Consider the following 27,871-nt stretch of genomic DNA (forward strand, 5'->3'; position numbering starts at 1 on the left):
AAAGAATTCAACACAATGTCTCCTTAAGGAGGACCTGGGCTCTGTTAGCTCGTTTCTAGACTTGCATCTCCAGATGAGGACAAGACGAGGGCACTTGGTCATCCTTGCATCACCTTAAATACTCAAAACTGGACTTCTTGCACCTTGCCCTGCTCACCCTTACCCTTGTTTCTTATGATATTGGATATCTGGCCATTTTAGCCAATGACTACGGCTCTAAACCTCAAGCACTCCAAACCTCAATTCATCTTCCTTCCACTACGCAGCCAATCTCCAGGTCCTTGAAACTCTTCTTGCATCACGTTTCTCCTGTTGATCCCTAACTCTTCTTTGTGGCCACTGTCCTCTAGTTCAGTACTCTATCGCCTCAGGTTCTGATCAGCAGTAACTTCCTCCTTAATCTGCAAGACTCAACTTTCTCCTCTAATGTATTCAGCCAAGTAAATCTTCTCAAAATGCCATTTTATTTCATATACGCATCCACTGACTCACTCAGGTATTTACTGGGAACTACTCTCTGCCAAGCACTCTTCTGTGACACAGAGATGAATATGACCCTATCAGGTCCCTTTATTATTCCATGATGCTCAGTTCTTTATATCAGCGCAAGCTGGTCTCCTGCTCCATCCCTACATTTCTCTACACAGCCCCTCAGCTCTGGTCATTGCCCTCTGTTCCCACTTGCTCATTGCTACCTCTGTAGCTTTGTCATGCTCTACTCTACTCAAGGTCACCTCTCTTTCTACTCCACATATCTAACTCCTACTCACCCTTCAAAACCCAGATCAAATCTCATTTTCTTAATGAAGTCTTTCCTAACCATCGTACTTCAGGACCATTTCCTCTCTCCTATAATCCCACAGTATTTAAAGCCACCATTATTTTTGGAACTGCTACTTCACATACACATATGGATTCATTTTTATGCATGTCTAGTGGGGGGAAGAAAGGTTGCAATCTGGAACAGTTTATTGTAAAGGATTTAGTCACTCTGGGCGGCATGGTAGATGGAGACGCAAAATAGGCATCCGTTTGCCAAATGTAGTTTAAAATTCCTGTGGGTGGATCTTAGAGCCCAGATCTGCAGGCTGTGTGCCTGGCTTACCCACTTGGACCAAGTGCTGCTGCTCAGAATGGCCAAAACCCACAGAGGCCCAGTTCGTCTCTGCATCTGGCAATAATTCCAAGAATTTCTGGATTTGTCCTTCAGTGATTCTTCCCAGAGTTTTCTGTCAGCTAAAGAGGAATACTTTAGCAATATCTAATGTTTATTGAGGGCTTACTATGCGCTGGGCATTGTGTTAAGTGCTTTATCCACATCTTGTTCTTTAGCCCTCACAGTAACCATTGAGGTAGGGCTATCACTTTCATTTCACATGTGAAGAAATGGAGGCTGAGAGAGATTTAATAACTTGCCCAATTTTACACAGCTGGTAGCAGTGGTAGTCAGAGAAATTCTGGCTTTTCTGTTTTTATTCTTGAATTTTAACCCTTCTATGCAATCCAGGGATGGGTATAAAAACTAGTAAGGATACGTAAAGCTTTCCAATTTTCAGGTGAATGCTGGGACTCACAATCTTTGTGGTCTAAGAAGCTTTGCATTGAAATGAGGATTATTTTAGAAACAACGTGGTTTTCCCACTGAAAAGATGTTTTGTCATATTCAGATTTAAAATAACTGCTGCCTTGTCATACTCCCATTCTATCCTGAAAGCCCAGCGCTGGACCGCTGGGAAGATAGGGTGTGAAAGGGCAACTCATGAGAATGTTTTCTAGGAAAACTGACGGGTGAAAGACTTCCTGAGAAATTTCACACTGGGAAGGAATACTCTGCTCTGCTGTATTTCATAGCAGATCGTGAAATCTTGTCTTCTGGGCACGTGCTCCTTGCCCTGTGTTTATAGTTGTCACTGGTTCAGGTGGCCTGAAATGCCTGATGTTGGAAGTACTTGCCATTTCAGATTCCCCATCGACCACGAAGGGTGAAAACAGTCTCCTGATCTGTTTAAAACTTTATTTATTTATTCATTTATTTTTGGCTGTGCTGGGTTTTCTTTGCTCCATGGGCTTTTCTCTGGTTATGGTGAGTCGGGGATACTCTCTAGTTGCGATTCATAGGCTTCTCACTGAGGAGCACAGACTCTGGGAGTGCAGAGTTCCGTAGTTGCAGCTCCCTGGCTCCAGAGCATAAACTCAAGGGTTGTTGCCCATGGCTTTAGTTGCCCTGCAGCATGTGGGATCTTCCAGGACCAGGGATCAAACCCATGTCTCCTTCACTGGCAGGCAGATTCTTTACCACTGAGCCATGAGAGAAGCCCTCTCGTAGTCTTATAAAAAGCAGAATCATATAACTTAGAAAGATGGAGTTTGTATCCATTAACAGAGGGACAGATTTTTATGTTATTTTTTTTAGTGTCAATTTGAATATACAAACGTGATGGAGATATTGGCTGCATCTTTTTTTTTTAATTGTTTTTATTTTATAAAAATCCAGATTTTGAGAAACATATGTATCTTTGATGAAGTGAGCCAACGTTTTGGTCCAGGAAGAAAAGCAGAAAAGAAGAAGCTCTTGGTGATCCTGAATATTAAGTCTTTTCTTTGGAGTCAATTGTAATTTTTATGTCAGTTCTTGTTACAGTAATAGTGGGCACATACATAATAAAGCCTTATTAAAGGTGGACGAGTCCCTGAGAAAATCACCAGTGGTAAGAAGAATAAAAAATGTTTCACCAAAACAGCTTTTAAAATCCCCAGCATTTAAATTCTTCTACTCTTTCAAAATTCAGCTTCCCTTAGAAGAATGCCTCCTATTTAAATTTTTTCTTAATAATGTGAAATATCAAATCACTTTTACTTTAATTTTTTTTTCATTTTAAAATGAACTAAACCTCATCCTTCACATGTTTTCACAGTTAAGAGACTTACGATTATGTTGGGAAAATGTAATTTTGGTTATGCTTCCTTCAGACTTTGCTAATGTGAAAAAAGTATCTTTTAAAAAGATGTGATTTAGTGAGAGGTCAATTTTTTTTTTTTCAGTTCCTCAGAAGGTCAAAGCAAAATCGAATAGAATACCATTCTTCCCCAACTTGGGTTAGGTGTTAAATAGTGCTCTTTGCTACCTTCTTTCTTACTTTTCAGTACAAGGGTACTATTAATAGTTTAGAATATGTGACATAAGGGCTGTACCAATTAAGAGTTACATTTGTTTGCTAGTAACAAAAATTTAGCTACAGTGCTTAAGAACATAAGGGTTTAATTTTCTCTTTTTTTAAAAAAAATTTATTTATTTTTGGCTATGCTGGGTCTTCATTGCTGTGAGGGCTTTTATCTGGTTGTGGCAAGTGGGGGATACTCATTGTTGCCGTATGCAGGCTTCTCATTCTGGTGGCTTCTCATAGTGGAGCATGGGTTTTAGGCACAGACTTTGGCAGTTGTGGCACATGGGCTCAGTGGTTATGTCTCCTGGGTTCTAGAGCGTAGGCTCAGTGGGCTTCGTTGCTCCACTGTATGTGGGACCTTCCCCGACCAGAGATGGAACCCATGTCTCCTGCGTCGGCAGGTAGATTCTTCACCATTGAGCCACTAGGGAAGCCCAAGGGTTCAATTCTCTTAAATAAGAACACAGAGGTAAGGCAGTCATTGCTGAATACTGTAACTCCACAGTGCCATCAGGAGTCCAGGCTCATTCTGTCTTTCTGCCCCACCACCCTCAGTTTGTGACTTTTACTGTCAAGGACTCCTCATGATTTAAGAAGGCTGCTGAAGCTCCAGTCATTACATATGAATTCTTATCAGGAAATAAAAGGGAAGACTTCTTGAAAAACATATTAATAGCTTTTACTTATATCCTGTTTGGAGAAGGAAATGGCAACCCATTCCAGTATTCTTGACTGGAAAATTCCACACAGAGAAGCCTGATGGGCTATAGTCCATAGGACAGTCATTACATATGAATTCTTATCAGGAAATAAAAGGGAAGACTTCTTGAAAAACATATTAATAGCTTTTACTTATATCCTGTTTGGAGAAGGAAATGGCAACCCATTCCAGTATTCTTGACTGGACAATTCCACACAGAGAAGCCTGATGGGCTATAGTCCATAGGACTGCGAAGAGTTGGCCACGCCTAAGTGACTGAGCACATACCCTGTTGGCCGCTAATAGCTAGTATGGAACATAATGCACTGTAAAGTAATAGAATGTAATTTTTCAGTTTAGGCATATTACCCAAGATTCTGTTAGTAAGGAATAAAGAAATAATGAATTACCATCAAAAATCCCTGTCACAAGATCTGTGTTTTAGTCTGGCTATTATTCAGTATCAGCTGGACTATACAACAACAAGAAAGTAACCCTGGGATCTTGGTGACTTGTAACAAAGACATCTTTCTTACTCACAAAGCTGGATCTAAATAAGCCCCAGTGACTCTGAAGTGTAGCTCCCCTCCATGTGATGATTGCTTCCTTTTATGGCCCCTTCTTCTTAGCATGTGGCTTCTGGGATGCTGAGATAAGGGGACATATAACTGAAGGATCTCACAAGGGTTATTCACTGTGCCAGCATGGGAGTGACACACGTCACTTCTGCTTACTGTCTTCTGGCCAAAACTAGTCATATCAGTTCAGTTCAGTCACTCAGTCGTGTCCAACTCTTTGCAACCCCATGAATTGCAGCATGCCAGGCCTCCCTGTCCATCACCAACTCCCGGAGTTCACCCAGACTCATGTCCATCGAGTCGGTGATGCCATCCAGCCATCTCATCCTCTGTCGTCCCCTTCTCCTCCTGCCCCCAATACCTCCCAGCATCAGAGTCTTTTCCAATGAGTCAACTCTTTGCATGAGGTGGCCAAAGTACTGGAGTTTCAGCTTTAGCATCATTCCTTCCAAAGAAATCCCAGGGCTGATCTCCTTCAGAATGGACTGGTTGGATCTCCTTGCAGTCCAAGGGACTCTCAAGAGTCTTCTCCAACACCACAGTTCAAAAGCATCAATTCTTTGGCGTTCAGCCTTCTTCACAGTCCAACTCTCACATCCATACATGACCACTGGAAACACCATAGCCTTGACTAGTCATATAGTCCCTTCCCATTGCAGTGGGGCTAGGAAGTACCATCATTCTACTAGTCAGGAAGGATCCTATGGTGATGAGTTTGTCTATGCAATTTAGTCCTATTTCCAAACTAAGCCAGTTGGATTCAACAGGTCCTACGCAATAGGATAGCCTGTTTTTCATTAGTAACCATTTATCAAGTGGTTACTATGTAGCAAAGCATGGTCTCCCATGCTGAAGGCACAGATGTGAAAAAGATGCAACTCCTCTTTCCAGGAATTTATTGACTAATAAAGAAGACACACACATCTGTGGAATAATAATGACAATAAAAGTAAAAGAAAATCAGGTGCTCTGGGAATTGGAAGTTGGGAGAATACCTTCTAGTTGATGCCCAGGGAAAAGTTTTTGGAGGAAATGATATTTAAACAAGTCCTTAAAAGATTAGCAGAATTAGCCTAGGTGATGTGGTCCGATCAATAGTGTCTTTCTCAAGGAGTTTTCTGAATCACTAGGAATGTTAGGCTGTAATTTCAATGGTGCCAGTGTCTAGCTATTTGATCTTCAACAAGTTTTTCCCTTTTGTAAGATGAAAGAATCGGATAAGACGGTCTCTATTGTTTGTTTCACGCCTAATACTCTGTGATTCTCCAATTCTTAAACCAACATTCTAAAAGCCTAATGATGTGATTGTGGAACATGTGGACAATGAAACCTTCAAAACAGAAGTACAGTCAATGTTCTTTGACATACATTTGGAAAATAGAGAAATGTAGAAGAAAAGTCTAAATATCAGATGATATCTATCTCATTCTCCTGTTTTATTGCAGCTTCTTCCAGGATTTCTGATGCACAGGTTTAAAGATTTCATTTTGCTTTTTTCTTTTAGATATAGTTGCCAAATAGAGCATGGGCTATATTATAGCAGTCTTTACTCAGTCTCTTAGTATGCTACTGCAAGCATTTTTTCCCATGTTATTTAAAACTCTTTACAAATAAGAGAAAATATGATAAAAATGATGTTTAGGTCCGTTTCTATGCTTCCTTGTGATAAGCTATTTAAAAGTCAGGTTTCCCTCATGTACTAGTGAAGCTTGTGTGCTGTGCTAAGTCATCAGTCGTATCCGACTCTTTGTGACCCCGTGGACTGTAGCCCTCCAGGCTCCTCCGTCCATGGGATTTTCCAGGAAAAAATACTGGAGTGGGTTACCATGTCTTCCTCCAGGTCATCTTCCCGACCCAGAGATCAAACTCATGTCTCTTGTGGCTCCAGAATTGGCAGGCCGGTTTTTCACCACTAGTGCCACCTGGGAAGCTTAGTGAAAATGAAATAATATTGTAGTAGCTTTAATCTTGTAATAGCGGACATTGGGTTGCTTTTATTATAGTTTGTTTGTTAAAAATTGTAACTCACATTTGTTGTACATGAATTACATGTCAGTAACTCTAACAAGTGCTTTGGAGAGAGTACTGACTCACTGATCCCAGAATCAGATAGTGTAGATAAGAAGCCTGCAATTTAGAGAGATTGCATAACTTGCTTAAGGTCTCATAACTAGAAAGTGGCTGAACCGAGATCCACTCTTTCATTTCTGCATTTCGAGAGCCTGCATCGTACTACTGCATGGTACTGTCTGTCTCTGCTGCAAATGGCAAACCAAACTTGCTAGGGATAAGCAAAAAGTGATGTGACTAAAGCTCAGAGGTAGCTCTCACTTCAGGAAGGCAGGAAACAGGTGTCCCTCTTGCCCGTCTTGTTCTTGATCACTCTTGGCTCTGCTCAGCTCTGTGTTTGCTTCACTTACGATTACGTATTCGATGTGGTCGCCTCTGGTGCTTCTCACAGTTGGCGATTTAAGTGGCATGTTGTTCAGTCCCTCAACGTGTCCAATGACCCCACGGACTGCCAGTGTGCCAGGCTTCCCTGTCCTTCACCATCTCCTAGAGTTTGCTCAAACTCATGTCCACTGTGTCAGTGATGCCATCCAACCATCTCATCCTCTGTCATCCCATTCTCCTCCTGCCTTCAATCTTTCCCAGCATCAGGGTCTTTTCCAATGAATCAGTTCTTCGCATCAGGTGGCCAAAGTATTGGAGCTTCAGCATCAGTCCTTCTAGTGAATATTCAGGGTTGATTTCCTGAATAAGGGGCAAGAGAGCCTTCTTTTCCAAAGTGTTGTTAAAAATTCAGCAGTCAAGACTCATTGGGCCTCCCAGGAGGTGCCAATGGTAAAGAACTTGCAGGAGACCTAAGAGATGCTATTTCACCCCTGGGTCAGTAAGATCCCCTGGAGAAGGGAATGGCAATGCACGCCAGTATTCCTGCCTGGAGAATCCCCATGGACAGAGGAGCCTGGCGAACTACAGTCTACGGGGGTCACAAAAGAGTCGGTCGGACATGACTGAAGCTACTTAGTCTGCCACAGAGTCCCGTTGACTTGGCTTTTCCATGTGGCCATCCCTGACTGAATCACAATTATAGAGTATAGAATATTCTGACATCCTGAGTATCAATCGCAGGACCATCCTTTGAGTTGATGAGGACTGTCAGGGGCAAATTTTAGCTCTGTCCAAGAGGGACAAGAGGGGTGGATAGTCTTCAAAGCTCAACTAGCGCATTTTGTCAAAAGAAGGCCAAATGGGTGCTGGGCAGGCAAAACCAACCACTGCCCTCCATGTTGGCTTCCACAGTTTCTCCTCATGAAATTGTGTGTGTGTGTGTGTTTTAAGTTCCCCTGCCTCCAAAAGAGCTTATACTTTGCCATGTGGTGTTACCTCCCAAGAACACTTCACTTATGTCTTAGAAAAATAAATACACAGCCAATTTGCAGATTATACCTTCCTTAGTTCTGCTATAAATTATATGACTTGTTCTTGGCAAAGCCTGAAGTCAAAGCTGGCTTTTTCCCACCCTCTCACCAACTTGAAGAATGAGTGGCATTCACTGAAGTTGTGTGCCCGGGATGAATTTGCCCACCTGAAGGGGGTACCTAAATTTATGGGAAGAATGGCAACTTTTTAAATAGTTCCAAGCATCCATTCCACTGTGAGAAGCTTACAGGCAAGTAGGAAATATTTTTTTCTTTTAAACCTGGGCCAAACCTTCACTTACAATATTTATAAAATTTGTGAATCTGGAGGAAACCCATTATGGTCACCTTCACCGCATTAAAATTCCAAAATTTTCTCAGTGTGTTCCATGTGGTTTGAGAACAACATGATGTATAGAATTCCAGCAGTAGGAAAAGACAAAATCAGAAGTAGAAAAGTCTGGGTTCTAGGTTTAACTCAGATCCTAACCAGCAGGGTGGTCTCAGATTGGTTTCATTATGTCCCTGGTTCTTGGTTTCTTCCTTTTTAAATCAAGAATTCAGTTTGTATGTGTTATGAAGTCCCAGCTCAGCTATCCATTAGAAATACAATTCACTGGGCCATTGGAACTATTCATGGGGGTTCAGCCAGTCTCAGCTGATTGAGTCTTTTCAATATCGTTTTGCCAAATCCTTTTGGTTTCTATTCCTGGCTAGAATTAACCTGCTCTATACTATTCTCTTCTTTACCTAAATATGTTATATAGAGAATAACTATGTAAGGAAGTCTAGTAAATTTTATTTGGGGAGCTTTATTTTAAGATTTTTCTTGTTGTAACTGAAATGCATCTAAAAATTTGGGAATTCCTGATCAAGCTTCATTCATTGAGTAAAAGTTTCTTGGTCTTCTTTAGCCTCAAGACGGAGAACGCAATGGCAACCCACTCCAGTACTCTTGTCTGGACAATCCCATGGATGGAGGAGCCTGGTAGGCTGCGGTCCATGGAGTCACAAAGAATCAGACACGACTGAGCGACTTCACTTTTCACTTTCATGCATTGGAGAAGGAAATGGCAACCCACTCCAGTGTTCTTGCCTGGAGAATCCCAGAGACGGGGGAGCCTGGTGGGCTGCCATCTATGGGGTTGCACAGAGTCAGACACGACTGAAGCGACTTAACCATAGCAGCTGTCTCAAGAACGCTCTGGTCAAGGATTCTGTTGCTTGTTTGGTGCTGAGCTGGGCCACTATACTGATTCCTTCTGATCTGGGGAACAAAGTCTGCCAGGATTTCCTCTATGTCCCACCATTTACATATTTTTAAAAATCTTGTCTATTAGGAAATGTGAGGAATGTGGGGTTCTCATAGATGTTCATCTATCCACCATTTATTGAGTGCCTATTATCTACCAGCTGCTGTGAGAGGAACACATTTACTGACACAAATTCAAATAAATAGCCCTGGCAGATGAGGGCTTTCTTTAAAGCACAGGAAACATAACTGAAACCTAATTTCTTTAAGTCTGATTTGAGAAAATATAATTCCACTCATTGCTCCTAATTTTCCCATTTCTTGTAGCCTTTTATACTTGTATTTTTTTTTTACATTGAGATATAATTCATATAACATAAAAGTCAACTGTTTTAAATTGTGCACTTTGGTGGTTTTTAGTATAGTCATTATGTTGTATAATTATCAAAACTATCTAATTCTAGAATATTTTCATCACCCTAAAAGGAAACCCCATACATACTAGCAGATTTGAACCCCACCCCTTCATCCCTTGTCAACCACCGATCTATTTTTTGTCTTTATGGATTAGTCCATTCTGGACGTTTCATATTATGAAGTCATACTGTGTGTGGTCTGTTGTGTCCGGCTTTTTTCACTTAGCATAATGTTTTCAAGGTTCATCCATATGGTAGCTAATAGCAGCACTTCATTTTTCATTGCCAAATGACATTTCATTATATGTTATATGGATATGCCATATTATCTTCATCCATTAACCATCTGATGGACTTTGGGGTCATTTATACTTTTTGGTGGGACTTCCCTGGTGGCTCAGAGGTTAAAGCATCTGCCTGGAATGCAGGAGACCTGGGTTCGATCCCTGGGTTGGGAAGATCCCCTGGAGAAGGAAATGGCGACCCACTCCAGTACTCTTGCCTGGAGAATCCCATGGAAGGAGGAGCCTGGTAGGCTACAGTCCATGGGGTCTCAAAGAGTCGGACGCGACTGAGCAACTTTACTCACTCACTCATACTTTTTGGTTATTATGAATAATGTTGATATGAACATTGGTTTATAACTTGTATGAATGAATATTTTCACTTCTCTTGGGTATATATCTAGGAGTGGATCTATTGGGTTATATGGTAATTCTACTTTTTAATTTTGCAAGAACCTACCAAGGTGTTTTTCCAAAGTGGCTATACCATTTTACATTCCCATCAGTAATATATATATATATATTTTTTTTTTTTTGGTTGTCTTTAATAGAAAATATTTGTAACCACCCCAGGAGTTAGGTTAGTAGTTTTCTTCCCAGTTTATTGGTGAGGGCAGTAGAGCAATAAACTGAAAAATGCCTTCCTGGGGCCAGATCCTTGTTTCTTCATTTATTCAGCATCCACCGATTCACTGTTCTGTTCCCGGCATTGTTCCCAGTTCTGTGGATGCAGAGATGAGTAAAATATGCTGTCTGTGAAGTGTTGAATCGAGTCTGTGAAACTTCTGTTGAAATATTTAAAATGGTAAAAGCTCTCATTCATGTGACTTGGTTTAGATGGAATCTGCTCAGAGTCTTAAGGATGGACCTAAACAAATATCCCTTGATTGGATGATTTTTGGACGATGTTCCTAGTACCCATGGTAAGCTATCAGTTCATGTTTTCTTTTCTTAGTGGAGAAAATGTGTTAGCGTCTGGCATTTGCTGTGTCTCTGAAATGAACAATTTTATAGTGGAATCATCTAATCCCAGGAATTTGGGAATAAGTATATAACTTACGTTGAAAAAAGTAACAATCCTGAACACGTGTGTAGTTTTTCACCATTTCCAGGGCTGTTTTGTATGTGTTACCATGTCTTCTTTGACCGCAGTCCTGTGAAGTAGGCCAGGCAAACACACGTTATTTCTATTTCATGGGTCACTGAACCTCAGGGAAGCAGAGTAGTTTGCCCTGGCTCACACGAATGAGCCAGAAGACCCTTCGCTAGAGCAGTCATTCCCAAATACTATTTCTTGGACTGGTGCCAGGAAGGGATAGAGTTCACTGATTCATGAGCAAGTGAGAAAAGTAAGGCAAAGTCGTGAGGTTTTCACATCACTAAATGTATTTGATTTTAAGAAATGTCTTTTAGTCTAAAATTAAGTATTGGCTTACAGAAAAACCCAAATGAACCCTTTGGCCAACCCAATACCTCTTATTTCTATATTAGTTAGTAAAATGTCTGTTTTCTTTATTGAATGTGGTGATGGTAGATAGCAACATTTCTGTAATTTTTATTTGAAAAAAAAAATGTTGGTAATTTTCATTAACAAAACTTTTTTTTTGTTGTTTTTAAAGTGTTTCATGAAATCTCCAGAGCAGAGTCAGGCCTGGTCCAGTGATTCCTGATTAATCACTCTTTTACCTTCTCCTGGGCACCTTCTTCTAGTTAAAGTAGAAAATATGTCCTTTTAGAGATGTAGTCATTTTTCCTATGTACCTATGTCACATGCAACTTTAGTACGTAGTCTCCTGGTTTTCAGCTAAACCCTCGTAGGCAATTATATATCAGAGATTCAAAGGCTGTGGGACACCCTTGCAGGCAGAATGACCTACTCAGTCTTCTGTTCTTGACTGTAGGTAAGTATGTCTTGTTGTTCAGTTTGTTAATTATTCTTGCCTTTTTTTTTTTTTTTGGCAGTGGGGAGAGGAGGTTGGACAAGACATTTTTAGTAAAATGCAATTGACTGTATTTGAAAAGATGTAGCAATTATTCATTTGATGAATGGTTCTCCATCTGGTAGAAAGCAAGACTCAACCCGAACAGTATGTGTGACTTGCCTACATCACATACCAATGAGAGGAACTAGAAGTGGAAAGCCTTCTATTTCTAAATATTACTCATCTACTTCAAAATGTAATCGTGGGAATGACATGCAAATTACCAATGGAAAAAAAATCCTCTTGACTCTTTAAAACACTGAGCAAAAAGATGTAGCAGGATTAAATCATCCTCAAGTCCCCTTGCTTGTTACACTGGGTTTGTGGGAGGGAAGGGATTTCTGTGCCAGATACCCGCTCTCCTAAAGGAGCCTTCCCCAAAGCCAGAAGACTTGCTCCAGCATTAGGGTTACTACACTCAAATACACCTGGAGAAAGAGTACTATGAAAAGTAAATCCTGGTTCTGTAAGGTGGGACTTTGGATTTATAAATATCCGTGAGTGGCAGAGCATCCACACTCCTCAAACTTCTGGACTAGAACCTACCTGTTCCTCTTGTTGCCCTTCAAGGGTAGTGTTTATGTGTGTTATAACTTCTTTCTCATTCAATTCTCATAACGACTTCATAGGTAGGGATATTCTCATTCCCATTTTATAGATAAAGAGCCCAAGGCACAGAGAAGTTAAGAAACTTGCCCAAGGTCACACAGTGGCAAGGTCTGTATTTGAACCTGACAACTGAGCATCAGAGGTCGTCTGTGAATCCCTGTGTGGTGCTGCTTTCTATGGCTAAGTGGCATTTTTTCACTTTCCCCTAAATACAGCATGTTTTCTTACATGAATAGTCAATAATCTAAACTAGAGAATAGATTGAAAGTTTTCAGGGCACTTGGCTGGCTGGTGAGTCCATTGCAAATGTAATAGAAAGACCGGTGACTTTGAGGTTAAACAGTTAAACTCATTTTTATTTCCCCAAACTTTAAACTTTTATTTTGTATTTGGGTATAGCTGATAAAAAATGTTGTGGTAATTTCAGGTGAATAGCAAAGGGACTCAGCCATGCATGTATATGTATCCTTTCTCCCCCCAAACCCTCTCCCATTCAGGCTGGCACATAACATTGTGAACTCACCTATTTTTTGCAGCCATTTTCTAATAGTGTTAACTTGTCTACTTGGTTAACTTTAAAAGCCTCAACTTTCTCCTTTGTACACTAGTGATAATAATTCAATGACATGTCCCATGAAGAAGTCATGGTAGGATGAAGGATGTAGGTAAAGTTTCAGGAAGAGGATGGCGTGCAGCACACTCTACATGGAACACAAGTGTACACCCGTTTCCCCCTCACCCTCACTCCTTCCCACTTTACCCTTTCTGTCACTCAAATGCTTAGATAAGCTTGGTTAGTCCTCCATTGAAATGAATGGCCCCGCATCACCTGTAGCTTAATATGAAGGAGGGCAAGGGTAAATCCCACGAGAAGCTGCATGATATAGAAGAAAGAACTCAGAAAGGAAACAAGTGTCAAGTGTAACATTCTCTGAGGAGACCAGAAATACCATCAAGATGAGAAAGTGGGTCTACAGAACCCTGAACTGTCCCCATTGAGGGTTCATACCAAAAGGAAGTGAAAAATTGAGATTAAAGGACAGACATTAGAAACTAGTCCCATCTCCCACATGCTCTTGAATGAAGAAGTAGAAGTGTGGACTGGCAAGGTCACTCCTGTGTGATGTGATCTCACCAAAGGCCTCAAGAATCTACCCATCCACCCTGGGGCCTTCTTCAGATAACCTTCGAAATGTACCAAGTTCAAGGAGATGTCCTTCATTCTCTAGTTTTGTTTTAAAAATGTGAATATGGATTATAATTCTTCCCATTCCTAAAATATGTATCATCATAGGGAAGGGTGGCCTCATATACTCAGAAGCTATATTTTCTTACCTCTCCTGGGCAAAAATAAATTTGTTTAGTAGTAACTAAATAGCAGAGGTGATATTTTGGAGAATCTAGTAATTAAAAAAAATCTTTTCATGCTCTATTTAAAAGGATAAGGCAACAATATTAAGGATAATTTTGAAAATAGGATTTAAAAAACCAACCAGGATTCTGCCAACTTAAATTTCTATTTTAATTTCCATATACTAGAAAGTTTATATCATATATTTATTTCAGGTATTAGATTTTAGTCTTTTTATATATAGACATTTTGCATGATTTCAATCATAGGTTATATGCCATTAGGTATATCATAGGTTTAGAAATCTGCATCTCTATTCCATACAATTGTCATTTTAATGACGTAAGTGGGAAAGGATAGTATATGTTCCTCTTAGGAATGTGAAGAGAGTGACTCCCAGGCACAATCATAATGATGTGACATCATTTGGTGATTGATACTAGTTTTGCCCAATTATGGACAATGCTGAGGCACCAAAGAATGGTTACAGCTGCTAGAAAAAGAGACCCAACTATAGTATTTTAAACACATGACAAAGAAAAAAAAAAAGCCAATGGAAGGCTGTTCAGTTCTGATGTTTGCAAGATGTCAGTGGCCAAGGCTATTTCTGTTTTTCTGCTTTGCCATTCTTTTTGCATGGCTTTCAAGTTCAAAGTTATAATATGGCTGCTTGAATTATAGCTTTCATGTCTGAATTCCAGGCAAGAAGCAGGATGAAGAGAAAGGCAAAGGTGTCCCTTCCCCACCTTCACCATCTACTTCTTTTTAAAGAGCTTCCCCAAAGTTCCCTGTCAAAGAACCTCATGAATTGTGTGATTTTGGGTAAATCACATAAACTCTTGGAGGTTTCACTTCTTCACTGATAAACCAACAGGAGTAATTTCTACCTCTCAAACATACGTGTGTGTTTGCTCAGTTGTGTCAGACTCTTTGTGAGTCTTTGGACCGTAGCCCTCTAGGATCCTCTGTCCATAGGATTTTCCCGGCAAGAATACTGGAGTGGGTTGCCATTTTCTCCTCTAGGGGATCTTCCTGCCCCAGGGATCAAATCCATGTCTCCTATGGCTTCTGCATTGCAGGCAGAGTCTTTACCCACTGAGTGATTGGGGCTTCCCCCTACTTTGCAAGGTGTATGTGAAAGAATACTGCAAATCCAAAAACGCTGTCTAAATGCAAGGACTAAATTAAAACAGTACTTGTGGTCCAATGCAGATTGCAATAGCTGCAATAGTTCATATTTCTGTGTTCTTGTTGCAGAAGAGCACATTGCAATTATTTATAATCACTCCCTTTCCCCATCCTGAAGTGTTTTTGAGACAGAGAGAAAGCAGAACTGGACTGTGTTTGGTTCATGTGAGTGGGAAGTCTGAGGACTATGAGACTCCAGACAGTGGTAGAAGTGAACAGACTCCAAAGCTGCTTCCTTATGCCTCCATGTCTTTGTCGTCTGGGAGATGGAATAGAAGGTTGGAAAAATCCTAAACTCAGAGGCTGAAAAAGTCCTAATGTAGTTCCTTGAGAACTAGCAGATCTCCAGGCCAAGTCTGCTGTGTGTGGCCCTGATCTTTGTGATTAAAATGGTAAGCTCCTGAGGGAAGGAATTCTATCTCTGTGTTCCTTTGTATTCCAATTCTTTGAACCTAGAAGGACCTGGGTAAAAATCTATTTATTAATTCTAGCCCCACCTGGAAGACAGAGTCATTCTTACATGTGACTTATTTAAGCTCTTGTGCCACTTAACCTGTTATGATTAACTGGAGCCACAAAGGACTAGGTGGGTTGAAGCATATTTTTGAATAAAAATAATTATAAGATAAATAAGCACTAGGGATAGACCATACATGATGAACATAATTAACAGTGCTGTATGTCATATATGAAAGTTGCTAAGAGAGTAAATCCTGAGTTCTTGTCACAAGAAAACAAATTTCTATTTCTTTAATTTAGTGTCTACATGAGATGATAATGTTCACTAAACTTTACTGTGATACTTGTTTCGTGATGTATGTGAATCAAACCACTATGCTATATACCTTGAACTTAGCACAGTGCTGTATGTCAATTATATCTCAGTAAAACTGGAGGAAAAACAGAGAAAGAAACAAGCAAGGCCAGAGACATATTGCAACAACCAGGCAGAGTACTGATAGGTGCTCAGAATGAGGGCTGTACAAACCTGGATACTGACTGGATAGTGGAGGAGGGCTGGCGAAGGGAACAAGAAGTGAAGATGACTTTGAGATTTGAGCCTAGGTGATGGGAAGAATGGTTCTGTGACCAGAAAAAGGGAAGCTGGGGCTATGAGCTGGGCTGGGGGAGGGAAGATGAAGATGATGAGTTGAAAGTGCTGAATTTGAGATGCTTAGGGATGTGGTGCGCATATCAAGGAGTTAGGTGGAAATGTGTAGTTCAAAGGAGAGAGTAGGATACACATCAACAAATAAACAAAAGCACAGTGAGTCAGCTGCTTTGTGGAGGGTTGGCTGGAGCTCTCAGCAGTAGACGAACTTTGTGGGAAGGAGAGTGGAGCAGAGATTCCTTGCTTAGGGTCTGTGGGGAGGCTTGTGGGCTGTGAACTCCTTCACATTTTAAGCAGAATGTTGTGTATTTGCAAAAGCCCGCAATTTTATTGGCTTATTTATCCTAAACAAGGTTAAAAACCATTACTACATATAGAAAGAGGTGGACTGAGATGGTGCTTATGGAATTTATACATAGTTATTTCTGCCTAAAATAACCCAATCAACCTCTGCATTCCTGACTATCATCCCTCAGACTACAGTGGTTGTTGTCTTACCACAGCAGACTCTTAGATTAGGATTATTTTAAAATGTTTCTTCTTGCCAAGACAATTCAGTATGGAAAGAACAGTCTTGTAAAAAAAATGGTTCTGAGATAACTAGATATCCACATGTGAAAGAATTAATCTGGACCCTCTTACACAGTATATAAAAGTTAACTCAAAATTGATCAAAAACCTAAATGCAAGAGCTAGAGTATCAGACTCTTAAAAGAAAAACACCTTGTAAGGTGTAAATCTTAAAACCTTGGTGTAAATCTTAGATAGGTACCTTAAGCACAAGAAACCAAAGAATAAGTTGGGCTTTTGTAAAATTCAACCTTTGTGCTTCAAAGACACTGTCAAGGAAGTGAAAAGACAACCCACAGAATGGTAGATATTTGCAAGTCATATTGCAAAGATCTGATAAGGATCTTACACATCCAGAACATATAAAGAATTCTTACAACTCAACAATAAAAAGAAATATAACCCACTTAACAATAGCAAAGGACTTGAATAAATACATCTCCAAATAAAACAATTAACCAATAAGCACATGAAAAAATACTCAATATCATTAGTTATCAGAGAAATGCAAATCAAAAACATATGAGATACTACTCCATATTCACTGGTTTGGGTGATAATAATAATCAACAACAACAGATAACATGTTGGCAAGTATGTAGAGAAGTTGGAATCTTCATACACTGTAGATGAGTGTAAAAAAGGTACAGCCACTTTGGAAAAACAGTTTGGCATTTTCTTACAAAGTTAAACAGAGTTACCATCAGTCAGTCAGTTCAGTTGCTCAGTCGTGTCCGACTCTTTGAGACCCCATGAATTGCAGCACGCCAGGCCTCCCTGTCCATCACCAACTCCCAGAGTTCACTCAAACTCATGTCCATCGAGTCAGTGATGCCATCCAGCCATCTCATCCTCTCTCGTCCCCTTCTCCTCCTGCCCCCAATCCCTCCCAGCATCAGGGTCTTTTCCAATGAGTCAACTCTCCAACAATTCCACTCCTAGATATAAACCCAAGATAATTAAAAACATATGTTCACAAGCTTGCACACAAATATTCACAGCAGCATTATTCATAATAGCTCCAAAGTGTAAATAACCCAAATGTTCATCAGTTGATGAATGAATAGATAAAACATAATGTAGCCATACAGTGGAATATATACTATTCAGCCATAAGGAGGAATGAAGTACTGATCTATGCTATGATATGCATGAACCTTGAAAATAATATAAGTGAAAGAAACTGTATGTATTGTATGATTTCATTTAAATGAAATATCTAGGATAGACAAATCTGTTGAGACAAAAGGTGGATTAGTGATTGACAGAAGCTGGGGGAGAAGAATAGGGAGTGATGACCATTGGGTACCAGGCTTCTTTTTGGGGTGATGGCAATGTTCTGGAATTGGTGATGGTGGCTGGGAATACAATAAAAATCATCAGTTGATTTTGTGGTATGTGAAACTGTATCTCAGTAAAAAGTATTCTTAAGTCTTTTTTGATTGTCTGATTGCTTTTTAAATGGGATGGAAAATAATATTCATTATCCAAAAAGAAGGAATTGCATGACCAAAGTCATAGGGATAGGAAAGTAAAGAGAGATTTTAAGGAATAGTGTATTTAGATGGAACATTGGTGTGTATCTGGAGGAGTCAGGAGATGAAACCCAAATGGTAAATTGGGGCCGGAGTAATCAAGTCAGCCAGTCTCTGAATGAGTCATAAATACTCATGAGGACTTACTTGGTGCCTGCCACTACTTTGAGTGCTTGAACAAAAAGATCTGCTCCCTACACACAGAGGGCTCAGCCGTCTTGCTCTGGTGATATTAAACAAATATTTAATTCAAATTCAATTAAGCAATTATAAGGGTGAGAAGGGCTGGAAGTTCAGAGTACTATGGAAACGTGATGGTGGGAATCCAGGGAAGTTATCGAAAGAAAGGGGAAGTTTAAGCTGAAGAGGATCTGACCTTCAGGCTAGCAGATTTTGACCAAACAAGTTGGAAACTGGTAGCCATTTAAAGGGGTCAATGCCCCCAGGGGAGATAGGCGATTAGAGCAATGACCGAGGAAGACGCAGCCAGCGGTGACATATTTACCATGCAAGGCTCTTTGGGGTGCCAGTCTGGCCCCAAACACCCTGTACTGCCAGTAAAGCAGGGGCAGGAAGAACATTTTTTCAACAGTGACAGTCTGCTGAAAGCAATTCATCAAGAGCCCTTCCTGGCTTTTTCTTTTTTTGGGTCAGGCAGATAGAAAAGTCATCATACAGCTTCATGTTCCAGGGTCACTTCTTTATCTTGAATTTGCTCCAATGGGAGTTGTGAAAATGAGCTGCTAGGCCATGATGCATATATCCTTCAAGTGTGTGTGTGTGTGTGTGTGTGTGTGTGTGTGTGTGTACCATGTCAGGGAAAGGTGGAGAGCAGGGTTTTGAGAACAATACTGTGAAACAAATTCTCCGTCTCTCTTTGTATCTACAAATTATCACTACCTATACATATTTGTCTCTCAGTCTTATGTGGGAGGTGCGGGGGGACACAGATGTGGATGGATGACATGTGGGCTGGACTCAGGGACCCCCTATCTATTGAGAGACATTGGTCAAACACAACTATAATGTGTACCAAGGACTACTGGAAATAGAGGGTGAGAGAGGCTAGTTCCAACAGATAGGGAGGAAAAAAAAAATTTCATTGAGTGAGAATTCCCACGCCAACTTTAGACTGTAAGCTTCTTAAAGACAGAGGCTGACTTTTTTTTTTTTCCCATTCACACTCCTGGGAGGCCCCTGAGCCCTGGATGGATTCAGCTGACTCACTGATAAGTCCTGCAGACTTTTGCTTCCTGGTTCCAGACCTGCGTGCTGGTCACTGACACTCTTTCTTTCATATTGAATAACTCTGTTTCTAGGGCTGGTGCTTGTTAGGAGGTCTGGAGCAATTCTTGTGTTTATTGAAAAAAAAGATACTATTGAAAGGAAATTTGGTAATAATATAGCAAACATCCTGCCTGACCTTTACATTCTGCTCCTCTTCCCCCTCCAGCCCCATGTTCTCTTACAAACCATCACTGGAGGTCCTAAAGTCCTAGAACCATCACTTCTTGGGCAAATCTGTTTCCTGGACAGTTGGAGCTTGGCCTGTGGCCTGGCTACCGGCATTTCTCTTTTTCTAGGATTGTGTATCTGGAAAGGACAGCGACCTAGCCAGTTGGGGTGGGCACAGTGCTTTGAAAACCGGGAGCTTGGGAATGAATCATCGAGGGGTCCCCCTGGCAAGTAGGAGCTTCCTCTTTCAGCCAGTAGGATGCAAAGATGTTAAGTCACCAGGACCACTCTGTTGTACTGGTTGCTATTGGTTTCTTTTGTTTAAAAAAAAAAAAAAAGCAAAGTGGCAGTTTGCTAAAGAAGCTTTTGTTTGGTGGGAAAAGTGCTTTTACCTTAGACAGGAAAGGCGTCAGCAATGGCAGGAGGTGGTGCTGGGCAGTCTTCTCATGGAGCCATCTGGTGGTTCTTCACTGTAAGTGCCGCTCCTGGAGCTGCCTCCCTGTGGGCTGAGCTCCCTCGGTCAGTGTTTCTCTCCTTGGAGAAATAGCCTCCCCAGCTCAGGGAAGAGACCCCTCTCCATGACACTATACCCAACGGATGCCCACTTTGATTTTTCTTCACTGTGGCTCTCAAGGGCCTACAGGACTTGTCCTGGGGCTTCCACCCTTCTCCTCCTATATCCAGACAGACTCCTCAAGCTCCAGGTCCCCTCGGCCCTTCTGCTCTCCCTGGGGCCCTTTGCATTCCCTTCTCTCTGCTCAGGTTGCCTTTCTCTAGCAGCTTTTCAAATCTGGCTTCTTCTCTGTGCTCATACATTAGCTCCGGGCTTTCCTTGGAAAGGTCTAGTTTACTTCTCTCTCTAAAGCAGTCCTTGCACCAAGTCATTCTCCATCAAAGATTCTTTGCCTTTTTCACTCATAGGCTATTTAGTATTATCTAAAACGATCTCCTTCATTCATGTGCTTTCCCTTTTGTTTATTGTCTGACTTGAGTCTGTTCGAGCAGACCCTTGTCTGTTTCATCTGTTTTGAGAAAAATTCCTGACTTGTGTCGAGTGTTCAGTAAATACATGTGGGAAAAAAAAAAAAAAAAGAATGAGAATGAAGTCACAAAACGTGGAAAGGTAGAAGCTAGAGAGCCTAGAGGGGTTGTCTGGGGTTATTTACGCTGGACCCCTCCTCATTCGCTGCTTCTTTCCAAGTCACAGGCTACTGGAGGGTCTATTTGCATGGCTAGCCTCCATTTTTCTATGGGATTATACTTTGGCTGCCAGGAATTTGGTTCTTTCTCACCATCCAACCCTGCTCTCTCCTTATCTTGGTGCAGTTTCTCCTAATATACATCCGCAAACTCTAATAGCTGTAACAGGGGTTGTATTTATAAGGGAAAGTTGTCTTCCATCTTTGAGGCGCCATGGTTCTTAGATGTTTCCAAGTATTCAATGTAAAAGCATTGAACCATCAAGAGAAACTCATACCTCATCTGATCAAACCCTGCTGGTCAGTTTCTCTCACTGTCGAGAACACTTGGCATGCATATCCATGCTCCCTCAGCGGCCAGCAGCTGCCTGTTCTCCTGACGATGACTTTTCATTTCCCAGCCAGCAGCCAAGACTCGACTTGCTCAGCTTCTTCAAGGAAGAGCCCTCAGATTCTGGTGGGGAGGGTGTCAGGTCATTGTTAGCCAGGCTTCCTGTGTCTGAGCCCAGACCTGAACAAATGTCCCTGCTCAGTCTTTTCGTTTTTCTCCAACCTTGGGTACCCTAGCATCCACAGGACAGCTGAGAGCCACAGGGGCTTGTTTGCCCTTTGACTGGGGGAGTAACTAGCAGTTTTCATGAGCTTTTCTCAGACTGGAACTTAATAAAATGTCTTTCTACCTTTTATCCTGGCAATGGAAGAGCTGAGAGGGTAGCAGAGGACTTGTTGGGGCTGGAGTTGTTTTCTGAACAGGTTGTGCTGGGGAGGCAGCCCAGGAGGGAGAAGGAAATTAGAGTCAGAAAATGCGTGTGCGCAGGGCTCCCTGGAGAACCTGCAGAGAAGCGGTCCCTCACTTTGTAGCCGCAGACTCCTGAGCCCATAGCAGTGAGATGACTTACTGGCTCAAGGTCACACATCAAGGCTGTGCGATTTATGGTACTCAGTTCAGTTTGGTTAGGGAAGTAGGAATCCCCTTGGACTTCCCTGGCTTCGGGAACTGGCGCACATGAAGGGTGTCAGGGCTGCTCTAGAGAACCCACATAGTTCTTTGAATCAAGGAGAAATGAGTCAATTGCTAGTTCTTCTTAACTCTTGAACTTTAAAAGTCTAAGTTGTGGTTCAGTATTTGAGGTGGAATGTGCGTTTGCTGAGGAGGTGGAAGGTGACGGAGGATTCAGAAGATTCAGGTGATTAGGTTCTTTGAACTGTCTGTGGGAGGTGGGCGAGCATGACAGGGAGGTAGGCTTCTCCCCAGTGGTGGTAGAATAAAGCAGTGTTAGTGGGTCAACTGGATGTCAGCTCTTTCCCCCCTGGACTGCGGTGCAAAGAGTATCCAGTCGAGGTTTTCTTTGGCAGAATGACTGCTGTGTAAACTGGAATCAGAGAAAAAAGAATTGCTGCATAGGATTGTCTGTGACAGAAAATCTGTTGTGACCAATTTAATTCAGCTCAATGAGTCATTCTCAAGTATATACCCAGTAGAAAGCCAGATGTATTGTGGGGAATAGGAAGAAAGGCTTGTCAGTACTATGACATCTGAGACTGGTCCATCTTATTAAGAAATCAAGACCCACCTACATGGAGCAGACGAAAATGAGACTGAAAAGCCTGAATGACAAAAATCGTGGTATAAACATTGTATGTTCTGGAAAATGATGAGGAAAAGGAGTCAGGAGAATGGGTCGTGAGGAGGTGAACGTGTGGGAGAGGGCAAGCCACTTATTTGGGGGGTGGCTGGGTCTTCTCGGGGGCGTGTCCCCCAGTGTGAGGCTTTGCTTATGGTAGATGCTCAATAAAGGCCTTCTCAGTGATGGAGGGAGGGCAGGGTGGACAAGAGCAGAGTGTGTGGAAGTTAGCAGAGGTCTGTGAGGACCAGACCAACCTATCCGAGCAGAGAGAGCAGAAGGGCTGGAATGTTCCAGATACACAGTTTGGACTTGCTCTGAGGCCCAGGGAAGCACGGGAGAGGCAGGGTGAGGTGCCTTGGAAGGCACACTCGCCAAAGGTTAGGAAGATGTGGTGCTGGAGCGGGCTTGCTTTCATTCTGTTTGTCTTAGCTGTTCAACACGCCGACTCAGGGTTGTCCCATGAGTCTCTTTCGGGTCTACGTTCTAGAGAATGCATCTCAGGGTTCTGTGCAGGGAGGATATTTGGAGGCAGAGAGGACTTTGGGCTCCAGGAATTCAGGGGCAGGAGACATGATGAAGGTGGTGGTGATGGGAGCAGCAAGGGAGGGGAGAACTGGGGAGATTTGGCAGTGACTCGGGATGCTTTTAGGTAACTTCAGTAGAGGGGGATCAGCACAGTTGGTTTTAGGGGAAGAGAGATTTTTGGTGAGATGACATTTGGGGTACAAGGTGACTGTGAGATGTCTTACAAGCAGTCAGAAATGAAAGATTGGCTAGATGAAGCAGGGTAGGTAAAAGTGGAGCCTTGACATCAGACCAGGGGTACTTTGAATCCCACTGTAATGTATAGTAGCTGTGTGACCTCAAGCACACGACTTGGGTCAGGTGTCCAGGTCATCCAATTTGCATGAGACTTTCCCATTTTGGCATGTCCTGGGAAACTCCGCAGCCCCAAGCAAACTGGGACAGTTTGCCCTGGACCATCCTACTAGGAAAACTGCAAGCCCCTGGTCGTGGAACCACCGTGGAGGTGGGCAAACCAGGATGGTCAGTGAACCTACTTGAACAGCTTCAGCCTCAGTTTCCTCATCTGAAAAGTAGAGAGAAAAGCTGTTCCTTCTTTGGAGTGTGGTATGGATTCATTGAGCTGGTATGTGTAAAGCACACAGCATAAAAGTTGGCAAAACAAAAAATATAAAAAGTTTGTTGAAAGGGTGAGTTAGATCAATCAAGCGGATGAACCAGGTGGGTGCAGAGGAGATGGAAAAGTAACCTGGTGTTGTCATGGGATGAGTGCAGAGTCCTAGGCTTTATGTACAGAACTTGCAGATTGGGATTCTATGTGTATTTATAAAAAAGGGTCTGCCAAGAAAATTAGTAAACAAGAGAAATGTTAGACCGTGGAAGAGGGCAAGCCTTAGCAGCAGCATTTAGATTTTAATAATGTTTATGGTAATTATTAGTGAATATGTTTCTTCATTAGAGGTCTTCCAAGAGTCTCTAAAGACAGGCATGTCAGTTCTCTGGTTCATTTGACACTAGCTGTACATGCTCAAATGAAATGAAACCACATTTTGTTTCAGTATTTGTTCTTTCAACTCATTCGTTAACTTATTCCACCAATATTTACTTAGTATTCTTCATGTGTTAGGCACAATTCTAGGCTCCAGGGAGGCTACAAAGAAATAGGAGAAGAAATCTGTGTTTTTAAAAAGTTTATTAATAAATAAAATTGTTTTATCATGACACTCATTTTCCTTATTTAAACTTGAACCACCACGGTCCTCTCCCTTATTCTTTCTCCACCAGTATCAAGGCCTTTTGACAGCTCCGTATGTAAGATTACACTATGATTAAAGTCCCTAGAAGCCAGAAACAGAGAAGTCAGAAAGTCCCCATCAGGACATTTCAAAGAGATGGGCTGGAGACAGGAAAGACAGACTAGAAGAGCTGGAGAGAGAATGGGGGTACTGAGAGAGAAGGGGGGCAGAGGGCGAGGGATTTCCAGGGAAAGGGTCTGAGAAAGGAAAAGGAGAGTGCAGCAGGAGGCCAGAGGCCAGAAAGCGGAATGGCAGCGTACAGGGCACAGGTGGGGAGGAGAGGGCCGGGAGGAGAGAACCCTGAGGCACGAGCCAAGAGGAAAGGAGGAGACTCAGGGGCCGGACATGCTTAGCTATAATCCCCTGATCCCCCCACACTGAATAAAAATATTGATATTACACATGTGAGGTGAGGGGTTTTTTTTGTTTTGTGTGGTTTTGTTTCTTTAGCCACAGCTAAGAGGAAACCGAGGTGGGGACCAGAGCGAGGTGAGGAGGCTGGGCCTACAGCGCCACCCCGGCGCGGCCTGTCTCCCTCCGCCTGCGCTTGCGTCTCCTGCTCCAGGTGTGACCGCCCGCAGCCCCTTGGTGACACCAAAGGAGCAGACTCCGCCGTTTCCGTGGCCTGTTGAGGCCGAGCATCCCCAGGCGGATGGGGCTGCCTCCTGCAGGAGTTGGCAGCTGCCTTGAGCTTTGCCAGCGACCGCTTCCCCAAACTGCTTCCTCCTCAGAACCGCTCTGGTGCAACCTTGACGCCACCCTTCCTCTTCCTTCACCTGAAGAGGCAAAGCAGGGTCAGGCCAGAGAGGCGGCCCCCTCCTTTCTTTCATTTTCTTCAAAGCTCTTTCCCCCTTTCCATGGTCCCGTGTTGTACCTCCTCAGTGCTTGCCTTAAGTAAGAGATTCGGGATAAAAAATGCATAACACACCCCAGGCCTCAGAGGCCAAGAAGAACGAGTTGTGTGTAAATAATCAGTTCACTTTGCCTTGGAGAATGACCAGGCTGGAAGGGCCTGCAGAGAGCGTAATTGTTAGCCAAGAGCTGCGGACCAGAAGGTTGAAAAATTCCACAGCCTGAGCCAAGTGGTCAGATCGCTGGCTGCCTCTATCAGTAAAACTCTGAGGCCAGGTCTGGCCAACCCGAGCACGGCGGCCATTGTGGTGCGTCACAGTAACCCCACACTGGTTTATCTCTTGGGCTCTGGTTTCAAGAGACAACATCATTATAGACTGTAGACCTGACAGGAAGCCATATGATTGCATATCAATTTGGGGGCTTTTAAAAAACATTATACTTTCAAATATATCTATTTGAAAGATGCTAAGCTATGACTCCAGGACTCTTGCCTAGAAAATCCCATGGACGGAGGAGCCTGGTGGGCTGCAGTCCATGGGGTCGCCAAGAGTCGGACACGACTGAGCGACTTCACTTTCACTTTTTACTTTCATGAATTGGAGAAGGAAATGGCAACCCACTCCAGTGTTCTTGCCTGGAGAATCCCAGGGATGGGGGAGCCTGGTGGGCTGCTGTCTATGGGGTCACACAGAGTCGGACACGACTGAAGACTTAGCAACAGCAGCAGCAGCAAGCTATTAAGTGGGAAGATTCCCTGGAGGAGGTCACGGCAACCCACTCCAGTAGTCTTGCCTGGAGAATCCCATGGACAGAGGAGCCTGGTGGGCTAGAGTCCATGGGGTCTCAAAGGGTCGGACACGACTGAAGGGACAGCACGCAGGCAGCCACAAGCTATTAAGTACAAAAAGCCAGACAATGCCTTTCTGAATCTGGCTCTGCTGTGTATCTCCCGACCTTTCTGAGCTCAGGCTTCCACGTTTCTGTGACTCATTTTTGCTTCGCATTGCTAGACTCAGGATGCTTTTAGGTATTACTCAACTGCCTGGACAGTGCATATTCTGAACAAACTCGTGTAGATGGCATCTGCCCAGTGTTTCCAGAGGCTCAGGGCTAACTTGGAGATGATTACATTAAATTCTGCTTGCATATCACGTAATAGTTTGTAAGCAGTTTCCCCGTGCAGTATTTCACTGAAGCCTGAAGCAACTCTGCCAGATGGGTGCGATGACTTCCCATTTGCTGATGAGGAAATGGAGGTCCAGGGAGGTGAACTGACTACCCCCAAAGTCTTAGAGCTTGTGGCAGGTCCAGATTTCCTGACTTAAACTGTAAACCTTTCCACCTCATCTGCTGCCTGTCAATAACAGAAAACTAAACATGATAACTAATACAGGTTAAGTATTTACTGCTTGCCAGACACCATGCTCAGTACTTTAACATGCATTATCTCATTTAGTTTACTAAACAGATACAGGAGGGAGCTGATGCTATTAACCCCATTTTTAGATAAGAGAACTGAGGCTTAAAAGGATTAAATAAATTCCTCATTGTCACCTGAAGTAGTAAAGGGACTGAAATCCAGTGTGTTGGCTCCCAGAGCTGGTGTCCCTAACCTCTGACCACTCATGCAGGCAAGATACTAATGGGGTTTCCCTGGTGGCTTAGTGGTAAAGAATCAGCCTACTAATGCAGGAAATGCAAGAGACGTGAGTTTGATCCCTGGATTGGGAAGATCCCCTGGAGAAGTAAATGGCAACCCACCCCGGTATTCTTGCTTACAAAATCCCATGTACAGAGGAGCCTGGTGGGTAATAGTCCATGGGATCACAAAAGGGTTGGATGTGGCTTGGTGACTAAACAACAACTCCACACACAGCCACAGAGGAAGATACCAAAGCCCTGTTCACCAAGTCCTCTGCAGACAGCAGAGTTAAACTGGTTGCCTGGTGACCTGGTTTGGGGTGACGGAAGAGAATAGGAGGTTTGGGGACACAGAGGAGAGGATGAGGCTGGCATGGAGAAGGAGGAGGGAGGTTTCCCATTCTGATGTGGCCACAGTGACAAGGACTGAAGGGCAGGATGATGTTGATGTCACCACTTCTTTTCAGCCATATGTGCTGTTGCAGTCTTTTTTTATGGTGCCACATATGGCACTTTCTTAATTGAATTTTTCATAATAATTGATCTGACCTGTATCATTCTGTTAGCTTTAGCAAAACATATTCTGACACATTTTGATATTAGAACTAAAAATATGCTTCCAACCAGCTGAGGAGCCATAAAGCAGGCTGAAATCATACTAATGATAATGTACAATCTGCTTGCTACCATAAAGTTCTTATTATTTACATGGAGCAAACCATCCAGAGATAATGTGAGCCTTGAGTCTCTTCCATTTTCACTGATCTTCTCTAATTTACCAAATGAGTGTAGGAGAGGGCTGAGAAGTCTCCCTGGGTCACCTTGTTGTGCCCTTCCCGATGCCTTAGTGTGTCTCGTGGATCTTCCTGGTGCCTCTGCTCAGCAGTCTATGGGATGGTCATCCTTGGTGGGTCTGGAGGGCTGTTTCAGTTGAAAAGCCCACATTTCAGGGAGGGAACATGTATGCTCATGTTCTTGGTGTTTTCTTCTTCTTTTTTTAAGATGCTTCAAACATGCTTTGTTTTATTTTTTTAAACAATGTGTTGGCCACACCACATGGCTTAGTTCTGCAATCAGGGATTGAACCTGCACTCCTGAACTGGAAGTG

General features: G+C 42.6%; 1 non-coding gene across 1 annotated transcript; it reads left to right on the top strand.

The window, feature by feature from the left end:
* The first annotated feature begins 9,921 nt into the window (after nucleotides 1–9,921).
* TRNAS-GGA (transfer RNA serine (anticodon GGA)) lies at nucleotides 9,922–9,993 on the top strand. The gene has a single exon. It is a non-coding gene; the product is annotated as a tRNA-Ser (tRNA).
* Nucleotides 9,994–27,871: the final 17,878 nt, after the last annotated feature.

Source organism: Bos indicus, chromosome 26 (assembly GCF_029378745.1).
Source record: "Bos indicus isolate NIAB-ARS_2022 breed Sahiwal x Tharparkar chromosome 26, NIAB-ARS_B.indTharparkar_mat_pri_1.0, whole genome shotgun sequence".
NCBI lineage: Eukaryota > Metazoa > Chordata > Mammalia > Artiodactyla > Bovidae > Bos > Bos indicus.